This window comes from Acanthaster planci, linkage group LG06 (genome assembly GCF_054643075.1).
Source record: "Acanthaster planci isolate LZ-2023a linkage group LG06, COTS_SCS, whole genome shotgun sequence".
NCBI lineage: Eukaryota > Metazoa > Echinodermata > Asteroidea > Valvatida > Acanthasteridae > Acanthaster > Acanthaster planci.
In genome coordinates this window covers 14,605,722-14,620,735 of record NC_141782.1, presented here as the reverse complement: position 1 = coordinate 14,620,735, position 15,014 = coordinate 14,605,722, and the positions used below count along the sequence as shown (strand labels likewise).

General features: G+C 40.1%; 1 pseudogene; it reads right to left on the bottom strand.

The window, feature by feature from the left end:
- Positions 1–325: 325 nt before the first annotated feature.
- LOC147798856 (uncharacterized) lies at positions 326–4,419 on the bottom strand (annotated as a pseudogene).
- Between the last annotated feature and the right edge of the window lie 10,595 nt (positions 4,420–15,014).

Sequence of the window (15,014 nt, the reverse complement as noted above, 5' to 3'; positions counted from 1 at the left end):
TTTCTATTTCTACCTCCTAATAAACAACCAAAAGAGAACGAATACTGCTACAAAATTGCACTTTGGTTCATCCATGTTCCTTTAATCATTCAATCCTTAAACCGTCTCAATCTTTAACCCCCTTAAACAAACTCTGTGTAAGCAACGCTGACAACTAGTAATCAGTTTAATGTCGTGCCATGAAACGCAAATCCAATGTGGAATTGCAGGCAGGATAAATTTGAATAATTTGTACTGATCTGGACGCCAACAAGATGTTAGGAACAGAATGAGCAAGCCGTGCTCTTACTGCAAGATTAAATTGCGCGATTAAGGAGGATTTATGTCAAATTCCTAATGATTTCGACGCTAGTAGGGCCGAAGTGGAATTTAACTTAAGGTAACCATTTCTAGCGCTTTCCGACTTCCACCTGCCATGCTTGGAATGGTGAAATGTGAGCGTTGAAGGCGGCAGAAGCACCGCCTGATCGAAAACTATGAAGGCCATATTTTGATGCATCTGGGACAATAGGACACCAAGCCTCTCATACGATTTCTCTGGTGCGAGTATATCTAATGGGACGAGTAGAGGGTTTGAGACCTTTTTAGAGCTGACAAGTCTCCTTATGATTGGCAAAGGTGAATCAGGAGGATCGCCCATTGCAGGAGAAGTAACGCCCGGCAAGAGCGACCGGGCATGTAGGTAAACCTGTTCTGGCAATGAAAATGTCAGCACCCTGCCGGAACTGGTCCGTCTTAGAGGATGCGAGGTGGAAAGTAAGGCGGTCTGACGTAATTGAACAGTTTTCCCTCATGATGTGGATGAGGTCGTCGAAACGCAAGAATCCTGCGTACAAGATGACACATGTAAACAGTACTCGTGGCTCGGCCAAGGAGGCTTGCGGATGACCAAGCTGGGTGAACAGCTGAAACAATTCGTCCACTGTGATGGGTTCTTTTCGAGTAGTCGGGGAGTAGTTAAGACGCTTGAATCCTTGTAGCGCAGTCTTAACCATGGGATTGTCTGTCGGGGATGTCATACCAGCCAGGCTGTGTATCCATTTGACGGACGCTGCGGCAGATTTCGCGACGGATTTGGCACAGATATAGCGAGCTCCGCTAGGTAGAGCGAGAAATGAAATGGCTGAAGGGGAAACGTACAGTGCCACAGGGTTTGGAAGATGCCCACTGCTCCCACCTCTTCCTGCTGGCTAGGTATTTCTTGGTTGTTGCCGGGGCCTTGGCTGACAGGAGGAGATCTGGTAGGCTAGCGGTGGCCAGAGAGATCAGCCTGGGGTCTTATAGGGAGGCGGATAGTTCATTCCATGCCACTGTTGAGAAAGAAACCAGTAAAATAACCGCAAAGCAGTCGGGTTCGGCATGCCCGATATCAGGTCTTCATTGGCACAAGTCGAAAATTCCAAATTGTGGGCTTAAATAAGGAAATCAAAGTATGCAGTTAAGAAATTTTAATAATTAAATCAGTGCTCGATCAGCGATTCATACGATTTTACACACAGCCCAGACCTGCTGCGTAACCGCAGCCTGTAACGTGATAAAAACAAAAATAAAATGAATTCCGTCAATTTCGGATAGCCAAAAAGGAACAGACAATATAAACGACTTTGGACGAAACAAAGACCGGAGAATAATTCGTTGCTGAACGTCAGTCCAACATCTGGGCGTTGGCACTCTGTGGCCACGAACCCCACCCCCGGGGGGGGGGGACGTGGGCGCATCCAGGGCGATCAGCGGGGTTGCGCTACCCTTGGTATCGAATTGAGTTTGGGAATTTTTTTTATTATGGGAGGGAGGGATGTTTGAATGGTACGGTTGGTGCTGGACCGAGAGTGAATTGCGAGCCTATCGAACAGTTATATATACACGCTCTATTACATACTAGCGTGATCGCGACCCCATGTCCACATGTGCTGCCCAGTAGCAATAAATCATTTGATACCGCATATAGGCTTCAGATTATTTAAACAGTGTGTATAGTATGAGCATGGAGGAACCTCCTTCCTTCATGGTATGAGCAAACCTTCAACCACGACTTCATTTTAAACATTAACCTTTCCTTTCAGAATTCAAATGTTTGTGCCCATATACAATCAAACTCAAACCACTATTCTAGAAACGAATTACGGAATCAAAACGTTTAAATTCAATGGAATATTTCCAAGGTGCCACTCTACAAATCACAGATACACAGTGTAAGGTTAAAGGTGTAGTTTAAGTGTTCAGGTTTTTAAATTTTATTTTCCCTTTTCGAATGATTTTGATATGATCTAATGAATAAGTTTGCTTTTTGCATTTGCATGTCTTCACACAATAGCTCTTAAAACTGGTCTTAAATATTGCAATGATACCACGCTCCAGTTCAGGAAGTTTTGATCGAAATGCTTCAGATATTCATATTAGTGACGTAGTCGCCGATCGTTATATTTACTTAAGGCTAAAAAAAGTCTCTTTTCTCTGGTCAGCGCGCGCATCGATTTGAAACGTGTACGTCAATTTTTTCCCACTGCAGTGCAGTGCAGTAACAGCGCCCTCCTTTGCCGCACTGCCACAACATTTTGCAGCCAGCTCGATCTTTTACTCAGGACGATAGATCTCAAGGAGATAATTGTTAAGCAATGATAGCAGACTATGGACAGTTGTTTGTTGTCAGCTTATTATCATAAAAAAGCTGGTCTAGTCCCATGACTCGACAACGTGTGCCTGCAATTGCCTGTACAATCCCACCCTGAAGGGGTCGCCGAGGAGTCAATTCCGGAACATCAGTCTGACCAGGGACAAACATTTTTGTTTTTGTCTTAAATCGAAGTTTAAGAACAGAATTATGCTCCATTCCATGCTGTGCTCTGCCACACTTCAAAGGATCGATACGCTCCAAAGTTTTTTTTGTGTGTATGAAAATGGAATGCCTCAATACTGAACTTTTCCAAGTGCCACTCGACAGTGTTGGGAACACGTCGGAACTCTGAGACTGTCCTTGAAATTGCAGGATTCACACTAGTTGGTGACGAAGCCATTCTTCCAAGAGATTATTGTCTCCAGAAACAGAAAAGTATATTTTAGGTTAGGTTGGGACCTCCCGTTGCCGCACCATGCTGAGACTTGGGGATCCAGTGGATTCAAAAGAAAGACGAAAAAGACAAAAAGACCTCGTAGACCCTATAGCTGCGGTTTAATCATATGTTATAAAACAAAATTCTACCGTTTACCTAAGGAATTACAAGTGGAAGTCGGGGGGGGGGGGGAAACGATCGCCATTAAAAATGTAACAGGCCTCTGTTGAACTCAAATTGTACACAATTCGTTCAATTAACTTCAGTCATTTTTTTTCTGCTCAAAAATTTGGGGAATCGAGATTCGATTAAAAAAGTGCGCGTGCAGTTTTTTAAATTCCACTCAAACTTCCGTCTTAAAAATGTCAGTTATAGAAGACTGTTTCGGGGGACCAATTATGTCTCCGAATTAATGGATCTCTAATGTGCTCCTCTGTTGTCCGACTTTGCTTTCTGTCTCTGTCTTGGCTGTGTTTTCATCATTTCCTTTCAGACGATCGTAGAACTTATGGTGGGCTAGTTTTTGTGGTCCCTCGATGGCTGCATGAATACAAAAACGATGCAAACTGCTTCCTTGCTACTTTGGCCTGAGATACAAATCGAAAAAAGTAGAGGGCCTGTGTCACCGTTCTAGATAACTTTGCAAGTTTAACCTTTACTTTAAAAAACGGCAACCCCGGATCCGGACCACAACACAGAAAACGATATAAAAACAAAACAGATTCAAGTGCTTCGTAATACTATATTATGTCAATTCAACTTCCAGTTATTCTCTACTTTACTTTATGTACAATTCTTTATCAATACTGACTCTTTCCTTCAAAAAACAGCTGAAATCTGGTTTATTTTATCTCAAAGTCCGATTACTTTCTTAATTCCAATTTGTAAGAACAGTTTTTAAAGCGGCTAAACTCCGCTACATAAAGTCTTTATACCGGTATATTTAAACAAAATAATTGCAACAAACGATGAGGCAGTGTCACAGTCAAATGATGTCTCCAAGGTTTGTCTAGCTGTGAGCACCTCATGGGTCAAGTAACTCAGATGCGGTAGCAGTAAACCCAGTTCTCTGGTTTTGTCAAACTGCTCGATCTCAGGTTCTGCATCTCCAGTCGGTCCAGAGATCCGACTTCATAACTATGGAAGGCCACGGTAATCAAGCTTAGCCGATACTTGTGAGATGGGCTGTTGCTAGCGGGTGTCAAGACGACCAGGGCGACAATTTTATGGTCTGGGTCTGGTCATTCGGCCTGGTTTGCCGAATTCTGGTACTGGGACAAAGTAGCCTACACAGTATTTAGAACTGACCGAAGACCTGATCTTCTGAATCAATATTTCTGTCTTTACAGTTGAAGCCGGTCTCAAACATGCTCAGAGAATTTCTCCCGATCTTCACTCTGCCAAATCCAAAATGTCTCCTCTCTCTCTTTCTCTCTATCTCACCAACCTACCTTCTCATTCTTATAATACACCACAATGAAAAACCGCAGGCGCAAACATACACTAAAGCTTAACAAGCAGGCAACTGCTACCACCCCCACAACCAAAGGCATCACAACTCGTAGCTTTTCTCTTGTAGGGTGTGCAATGTTTAGTATGTTGGAGAGGCCAAGAACACTCTCATGACTCTATTGCCATAGATCCACAGTCAACATCAAGCTACTAGATACCTCTTTCAGCCATTACTTCAACCTTCCTGTGAACATTCCATTTCTGATATGATCATACAGAGCATAGAATCACCAGCACACCGCAAGGATGCCGTTCCCTTCAGTAGGGCAAGGCTTTGGATCAAACGCCTCCAGACCATGCAACCTCACGGGCCTGAACATCGAAGAAGGGAACTGCTAATTAACACTCCTTTCCCTCCTTAGTGTTTTTGCAGATAATGCACCCCTTTTAGGGTCCAGCGCTTTCCAATGTATTCGTTCTTTGATCATTTCCTATCTTGCATCCCTTGTACGCAGTCCTTGCCCCTTTATCCAGCCAACACCTTTCTCACCCTTTCCTTTGTCCTTCTACATAATATTCATGCCTGTTTGATTCCTTGCTCGTTGTCTCTGTCCAAGTGGTCGTTTTAACTTTGAAAAAAGATTCTGCTGGGATAGAAACGTGATGCCATTTAAATTTTTTGTCCTGATTTAAATTCCAAAGGGTAAAAATTAACTCCATTCGAGTGAAAATTCATTCCCTCAGATTGCATACAAGGACAGGATAAATTTGAGAGAAATTTCTTCCCTCAGCTCCAATAGATCGAGATTTCACTCCAGATTCCTCTGGAAAGTGTTCATTTTCAAACCAGTTTTGTTTAAATTCAGAATCATTTTCTTTCTAAAATGTGTGGTCCTCACCTGCCAGTCCCTTAAACACACACGCACAACCAAAGATTCCGAACACTGTTAAAATAATTTTTCATTAACTAGAATCACAAAAACGTATTTGTACACTGCTCGCCGCTAGCCTTCCAATTTGAATTAGGAGCAGGACGCTCTAATTCAAAAATTGAAATTTACCGATGTCTAAATACCTTCATACAGTGTGTGGTTTAGAGATGGGTAGGGATTGTTCGGTTTGCTGGAATAGATGAAAAGGGGTTAGATTAGTTTCAGGCTGAATGGGATCATCACTCAGTGGTACTAGTACACATTTTTGAAGTCAGTGATTGGTAAATGTATTCATCAATGCAATCCAGCGAGAGCAATTACGCGTCGGTTCGTTAACAGTAAAATGAGGAACTGTAAGAATCATTTCCAACTACAAAATGATAACGATGGCTCAATGTCAATTGAGGTTAGTTCGTGGTCACAGCCTCGCTGTTGTTTCGATGCATATACAGATGACGCAAAAACAAGTAGCGAGAACTAATTAACTTCATGGCCTATTGTAGAAGTGTGACTCTCAAAATACATGGGACAGAGACTGTCAGTTTTATACTCCACTCTCTCTTAAATTAATTTATTTCTTAATTATTTACACAGGCATAAAAAACAAACAACTTGTCAAATTATTGCTTGCGTAATTAATTCTCAACTCCTTTTACTTGATGTACCATGTTGTTGCTCCAACGGAACAAAAAACAAAACCAAAGGAAAGAAATCAGTTACTATCCTCACTTGGATGTATAATTACTCACTTCAAAATTTATAAAGAACCAATTAGGCTTCACAAATGAAAATAATCTTCAGGCTTCTTTAAAAAGACTGGTAAATCACAAATTTAAAAAGTCTTATTATATTTCCACTACATCATGGATACATCCCTTCAACGAATCAACGGTGTAACTCCGGCTCCCAAAATACTCTGACTGCAGCCACAACCTCGGATTTCCCAGTTCTGTATTCAGGAATCAGCGGGGTTTCCGTCATCTGGAATCGTGACTTTTAAGCAGGGGTAGCACGGGTAGCAAGGGTAGTACGAGGGAATCAATCCCTGACCAATGACCATGAGTTTCTTCAGTGGAAGATACTTGTAACTCTCAGTTGAGTTCTGCTCCTTTGCTGGCCCTGACAACAACCCTCAACAGACAAGGTATCCTCAGTCCAGTTTTGACCAAGGCTGAATTGCTGAACAGACACCTGATGTTGTGTCTGATAGGCAAAAGCTGCCTCAAGATTCTAGGATCAACTCTAGGATCAACGAAATCTTGTGCTATCACAGCGGAATCATTTGGCAATCTGATTCACACACTGACTCTTACTTTCCACCTCACTTTTACTACATACTTCATTCTAGCATTCTCAGACTAACTTTGAATAATAAAGGTACGGCTTTCTACCAGAGCTACATCAACTCATCTAACTAAAAGAAACAGACCAAGAAACAGGTTATCTTCCATTCTGGTTTATTGTTCCCAGTCCAAGAAAACACAATTAGTTAATAACGAGGGGTGAGAAAAGCTCTCTCCCCAGAGTCTACTACTGACTATACACAATACCTGCCTAATTATGAAAGGAGCCAAGATAACTACACAAAAGAGTCTACACGATGGGACTCCAACTGGAGGGATGAATTCAGTGGGGAAAGTTAAACAAGAAAACTCATGGCCTAGTCAACATAACTTGGGGGGGGGAGGAATAGTAAAGACAGGCTATTTGTCTACAAGGGGGATGTAAAAAGACTTTAAAAAATATAATAAAACACAAATCATCTGACACCTATACATACACGATAAAGTTAGCGGGAATATTCAAGTTAGTTCAAGTTGCAATTAGCTTTAATGCTGATAATTCCCTGTTCTCATTTCTGTTTACGTGATATGAGAAATGGAAAAAGTGTGTTATTCCACCATCTGAGCCTGACATACCAAAGATTGGAGCTTCACAGAACTGCTTATGCCTGAAACCACTCTCTACAGGTATACATATACATTAGCACAAGCAACTGAGACAATTTGTTGTCAAAAACATAAGCTAACGCGCTGAAATTCTTTCTGAATGAAAATGATGTCTTGAAACTCTGTGTGAATTTTTTTTCGTAGAGGAGACACAAATTTCATTCCTAATCAAATCGAGCTTTCAGCAGGACTGCAGGAGTGGGTAAACAGTAGTTGTAGATATTTACAAGGAATATCCCATCCACAAGTTTACAATTACTGCAAGTCATGTTGTTTTCTCCAAATTTGTTTCTCGTATGTTTGCTCTGCTTTTCTACCTGATGTTATTAACAATTCACAACGTCATCTTCTCCTAGTTTCTGTTCCTTACAGAGGCTTATTAAAGGGTCAATGCAATGCTTTGTTCTTGGACAAACTTTAACAGCTTTTCACCCCTTGGGCAATTCGTTATGTATACTTTTTACATGTGTTTGGAAGACGCGACAATAAATATATCCATTAACATAAAAGTACCAAGGCGTCAAACAATAAAAACAAAATCAAAATAATATAACTACTTGCAACTGAGGTACATGCTCAAAGGTTGTAGTAAACATTTTATTGTAAAGATCCTGAAGCAGCCGAATGAAGATATCATTGTGAACGTGTGGTTGTATGTACGCTTATCCAGTTTGTATATGATGTGTTCTTGTTGGTACATCCAGGTGACTCTCTCACGGCCATGCACAATAACCAAGACTTCTCAACCTATGACCGAGACAACGACGACGATGCTGGCAACAACTGCGCTGAGAAGCACCACGGAGGCTGGTGGTTCAATAAGTGTCAACCTACCACTGGTTTTAATTTTAATCCAGACGTGACAAGTAACCTCAATGGCGAATATTCCACAGTTATGGGTGGGTCTGACAATCCTGCTTTTCTCAGATGGGCGGGCGTTGGGCCGGGTGACATAATACACACAAGTGAAATGAAAATGCGAAAAGGGTAAATGCCTGTTCGATTTCATTCATTTTGTGCAAAAGAATACTCTTGATATTGAAGCAATTATTACAGGGACTTGGCTACGCATTGAAATCTTCTTGGAATGGGAGTAGTAAGAGTTACCACATCTTATAAAGCAACGTGCTCCCCAATCAATCACTGAAGAACAAGGCAAATTAACTCGACAGTTTGTGGAGTGCCTAAGATTCCCACTGGTAGTCAGTCACCCTGATCCGTCAGGAAACAATATGGGGATGACAACAATACCTTTTCACTTAATGAACCTATTTGTGTGCACCTAAAAAAGTGGGAGAGGCGGAAATGTAGAGTTTTGAGGAAATTAGAGCGAATGAAAACGAATTCGACGTTCACGCTGTCTGCTATATGCTTTGGCGACCCTATTATTTTATACTTTAATTTATAAAGCTCTGTAACTTTAAATACAAGAAATACAAAATAGGAATTTTGCTCAACGATATCACTTTTCTGTAAATACACACAGATAAATTAGCAGGTGTACAATTACCTGGCAAGCAGTAGCCTATTACGTCACTGGGCGGAACAGGAAGAAATACGGGAGTCTATGATACTCCAAATCAATTCAGATCGAGTTGTGTAAAGTGTAGTGTAAAAAAATCCAGAAATCAAGCTTATAAAAGATGAAACATTAGTGTGAAGATGATAAGAAACACTTTATGGAGTAATGTACATTATTTTTGTAGTAAGATGACCAACGTGCGGTGTGATCCACAATACACTCTGCCACCAAGCGTTGCTTCAGAGTTGTTTTTACTTTTCAACTTGAGTTTCCTCAAAATACTGGTGGAAAAGTAAATGACGTAATAGTGGGTCAACTGGCAGTACTTATAGGGCCTACTTACAATGGTTTCAGGGGATTTAATACCTGAATTGAAGATTTCTTTTTAATTTTACCGGACTTGCTTTTGGCAAATCAGAGTTACCCCTGTAAACGCATTGAAGCACTAAAAGATCACTTCATGCTGCTATTAAGAAAAGGTTACTCCATAAAATATTCCGCTGTCAAAATTTCCTTTGAATTCTTACTGTGAAACTCGTATACCGTCCCTTCAGGTGCAGGTCATTCAAAGCTGAAATTTTAACTTTTAGCCTGTCGGACCAATGGTTTTCATGCTATGGACCAGAATTTTGGCCAGGTTCGCCGAAATGGGGTCGAACACCATTTTCAAATGACCCTTATATTTCCCTAATAAAATAGTCAAATTTGTTAATATTTGTAGTGTAATAATAGTGTAAGGAATCCACATTTGCCATTAATCCATGTCGATCTATCATAACGGCAGCAGAAAAGGCTGTATTTCTTGTTGTCAGTTGCACTGTTGGTTAAGGTTCTGACATTGCATTATTACTGTCTTAAATTGGCACTGTATCCGGAGTGATTACTTGGTCATTCAACTTGTACAAATGTAATGCAGATATTGGAGACAGGAACAAACGTACGATACTGCAGTGTCCCTTTCACAATCTTTGCCCTCACTTACATCTTAAGGTGTCACATTAAAAAGGGTGGATGCTAGAGATATTATTCTTGTAGAAATCAATGATAGCATCCCCCCGTCAGAATGTGGTCATTATAGGCGCTGCAGACTAGCTCTCGTGACCAGTCTCTACATCGGATTCTCCTCCTATCCCATCACGGGTACTTTTTTGTAGGCAACGCAGAATCCTCTTCATGTTGACAGGGGCTGATAAAGTATTCTTCATTCTTGTTTTGTATTGCTATAGCACAGCCAAGCGTTAAGTAGTGAATTTTTTTTACAGATGGAAACTCGCTAATTGTAGTGTGATCTGTTCAGTCAGTGATGGCAGATGCTTTACCATTTACTTGTACATTTAATATAAATTTCATTGCAATATCACATTTGTGCTTCAAGTATGCAAACTCTGAGAGGACCTGGAAAAGAAAAAAATATGACACCTCAATTTTTAAATATTTTGAGGAAACATATGGGTTATATTTTTATCCAAATTAAACTCAAGCTCGTGTGATATACAAAGTTTAATTCCAGGACAATGTTATTGTAAAAAAATCATCCCCAAAATAACAAATTTGGATTCCCTACACAATTTACTTTTCAATAAGACACCAACATTCAGACAATTTGGCTAAGTGATTAGCGTGATATGGTCACAACCAAAAATTGTGGTCTGTAGCTCAGAAAATGTTAGTCCAACAGGGCTAAAACTTGAAATTTTAGTTACACCAAAATGAACCAATTTTGAGAGGGTAAAGTTTTCCATTCTAAGGATTGATTTGACATGGAAATGACCCATTTATCTAGTGATCAGATTAGAAATAAAAGAAAGGTACTGGAAATCAGCAATATCAATGAAAATACCTTAGAATTGACACGGTCTACGTGATGGTTTATCAGTCTGCTGATCACAAATGCTGCGTCACCCTTAGAGCGCAACGCCCTTGCATGCGTCTTCCAGATTTCATTAATGTATGAACTGGTGTACTGATTTCTGTGTTGCATATACAAAGTGCTTAAGAAGAAAATCTTCATCCTAGTGTCACCCCCACAGCAGCCGCTTGAACGGAATTAAACTAAATAAAACATTCCCTATAGGTATACAAAAAATTCAAAATTGCATTTGCAAGATTTGCACCGTTTATTTTCTTGGAAATCTGCATCCAGATGGCACAACGAATGTCAATTCACACTAATAATGGGAGTCCACCGCAGTGTAAAACCCAGTGAAACTGGCAATTATAACTGACTGGGGGAAACCCAACCGATCCGAGTGCGTGTGCTTCGAACTCCAGGTTGATAGCTTTTGCTTGCATAACGGAGTGGTGATGAAAGGGGAAAAGTGTGTCATATTTAAGCAAGAACAGATCATAATTTCTTAATCGGCTCCCTTTGGAGCCAGCACTAATAACAGGCTTTGCCAGGATTTGTAGCAAACTGACAAACCATCGCAGATTCAAGGTCAGTTCTGAGGTATTTTCAACAAAGTAACAATTTTTTTTCCCGTTCCTCCCTTTCTTTCCTTCTTTTTTGATTTTGTTCACCCCTCCATTTTCCATAAAGGATGTCACCCCTAAACGATCCGATTTATAAGAGTGCACACCCACAACTTTGCCCTGCAAATTTGCACCCCACATTGAGGTGTACCTTCAGACGAAAAGTCATTATAAAAGCACTTTGCAGTATATTGTGTTAGTTCTGTATTTGTAATTATCTAATGCTTGATCCAAGAAGTTTAAAAATAAATTAACTCTCCTAAAAGTGTAAAAGAGCTATAAAAAAATAAAATAAAGTAGAAAATGGTATGAGTCGTTAGAGCTAGAGTACGGCAAATGCAATACACGGAATTAAATGTACCATACTCATAGGTCGACCAAAGGGAGGGGAGTGTAGTCAGAACCAGCAAGAGTGCTACGTGTATATTTGCAAATTAGTGGAAATGTGTTGAGCTCAAAATGCAACGTCTAGAATTGGCGATAGTTGCAATGAGGAGACTCCGATGGGAAGCCACAATTTCCCCAACCGTATGACTAAGCTCATCCATACGAATTAGAAATGAAAATTGGCATGCAATAAATATTGTAGTTCACTTGAGTTTTAATGAAGCAATTATGTGGTTTATGTGCTTTGTCATTTTGTCACGGCACTGCAGAGGGAACTCCAGTACGCACGGTAAACGACCAGCACTGGACAAGGCTGTGCTCCTCGACCTTGTGCCATTTTTGGACCTATATGCACCAACCAGAGGGCGCTAAACATGGCTGGCAATCTAATTCATCACGAGGTTTCAGCTCACTTGACATCTGAATATTAGGGGGCCAAAAAACTCCCTTTACTGCTGTGGTGTTTGAAAAAAATAATACAAGTGTCCTTTTGCATCCGTCAGAGCATCCTTATCATTACAATTATGTAAGTTTGATTCAATCAGACATGCAGTTTTATTGTTACGGTCAGTTGAAGTTCATGGCTATATGTGTGCTAGTAGCCTACACGTGCATTGAGCAGCGATGCGTGAAAAAGTATACGTATACATGTTTGGCTGACCCGTCTCGGAGCAATGCGCACTGCCCGAAAATAGTATGTTCGATTTTTGTTTTAAAGAGTTACTTTAAAAACTGCTAAAGGTCCAGCACCTGAAACAAAAAATGCATTGCGGAAATATCGGAGAAAAATGTCGAGGGGAGGGGTTCTTTTAGGGTTAAAATTTTCCTCGCTTATGAACTACTGAGGGCGTTGTTGCTGTGTTGTCCGTCAAGGACAACATATTTCGGTTTTTCTATTTGAACAAGAAAACCAAAACTCTGCGCTTTTATAACGTCCCTGAGCTTTCTTGTTGGCTTATTGCCATGAATTTCTTAGCCAGCAATGAATCAAACAGAAAAGGAAAATTGCGGTTACGATAAAAATCAGGACGTCGAGTTGTTTTTTTGTGTGAAAGTCAACGCGCGATTGAGGTTATCTTCCCGTAGTGATATTACAATATTGCTAATATAAAATTTTAAAAGGCTCCAAATGGAAATCTAGATCTTCTTGAGAACAACTACCGCATGTTGGTCGAAAAGTCGAATTCCCCATAACACGTTCCAAAGTAAAACAACCAATTATTGTTTGGGTTACCGCAATATTATTACATGTACTAGTAGTTACGATGCTCTGAAAGTTGAGATGGCATCAGAATCAGAAAAAAGCAAACTTGCAGCACCGTTTTGTTTTTAAATTTCTGAATTTTTTAATTCCAAAAAACCCTATGCACGTGCAAGTTCATTTGAAGTTGTACAATTCTTTTTTTTTTTCAACAACCATCAATTGCAGGGTACTTGCACTATCACGTCTGGTTGTACCATTACGATCTAAACGAGGGAAAAACATTGTACATGTAATTTAATAGCTGCTTTGTGATTGTACGTCGCTTCATTTGCAGCGCTTTCGCAGATCAGAACTTCAATACATTTCAGGAAACGGACCATATATATATCTCCCGGTCAACGCTGGAGAGGCGTTTTCCTTAAATTTGTGGAAAGCTTGATCAACAATTAATTGGTTTGTGTCACACAGTTGAAATTTACTTCCCAGAGAATTTTCAAACATGACAGCTTGGATGGCAAGCGCACGGCCAACGAGTGCACCAACCGGGCTTGGATGCCAGGAAAATACATAAAACCAACAGAGTGTTTCGCTGACCTTTCACATTTCAAGAAACAACACAATTCCATTGCACATTGCAGCCTGTAATCATGTAGCATCAGCAACAACACAGTCACCTCGGTCACCAACAAGGCAGCACATTATGTGACACATCAGATTTATGTTCATAAAACATTCCATTTAAAAACAGGGGGCGGTACTTATATGCCCACCTTGACAAGGGTCGATTATGACAATTTTCCACAAACTCATTAAATTTTCCAAATCCATTTTGTATGGAGAAAAACATGAGCCGTTTTATAGATATGGTTTCAAGTCACACTAGTGCTTTTGGAGATTAGATGACAGCTCGTAAAAAAAAAAAACAAGGGAATACTCATTATGCCAAGAGGGAAAATAGAATACTACTCATTAATCAAACTCCTATACAGACTGGCGTTAAATGAGAACATTTAAAATGTAGAGCCATAATGTCCTGTAAGAGATGGGGCTGCATATTGTTCCCAACCTCACCAAATTCACCAAACATCAAATAGAACTTAAATGATGCACTGTGCCTACTTCTTGTAGGAGCCATTACAAAATTAATTTATAACCCTCTTTGTTCCGTATGCATTTGTTTTATATGAAAAAGAATCATATGCAACTGCTAGAATCAGTTCTTCTGGTCAAATTAATTTGATGGGGTGGAGACCACAAAACTGTTTCATCAGACATTCGGTTGTTTTTGACAACTGCAAAGAAGATACATCTAACACAACCCTTGGACATACACCACGAAAGACGATTGTTCACACTGTAGATGGCGAGAAACTGTGGATCGTTGTACTAACCCAATGACCAAAATGAGCCCCAACTCAAGCCACTGTTTGACCCCGTTAGCAGTGCCAGGGGAAATGCATCTTCTGACTACGTAAGGAAACATATTGCACCATTATAAATTATTTCTTTTTTATGTGGAGATATCGAGGGAAAATAGAATTTCACTTTTACTGACTTGTGCCACATGAGAAAGTTTTTGATGTGGAGACACGAGGCTGCATTTTTTTTATATTGTCCCCAATTTCTCCAAGTGCACTGAACATTAAGTCGTTGACTTCGTTCATAACCTTTCTGCATACTGTAGGCCTACATATACATGTATAATTCACTAATATACATGTATGTGTTTTCTTTTATATGAAAAAAAATGTACACGTCGCTGCAATCAGGTCTTGGTTAAAATTAACAGTAGATCAATTAGATCTATTAAAATAATGTGTCACCATGGAGACCAAGAACCTGAAAACATCATCAAAAGATTTGGGCGTTCTTAGAAACTGCCCTCGGACACTATGAAAGAATCAGCCACTAAAATAATTATGGACAAGTGGCGTATCCGGCGGGGGGGGTACGGATTTTGTAATCAAATATGAAGAAGGGTATTTCATTTATCACATATTAGCACCAAAACCCTAAGAAAACAACACCACAATAATAAAAGTAAGG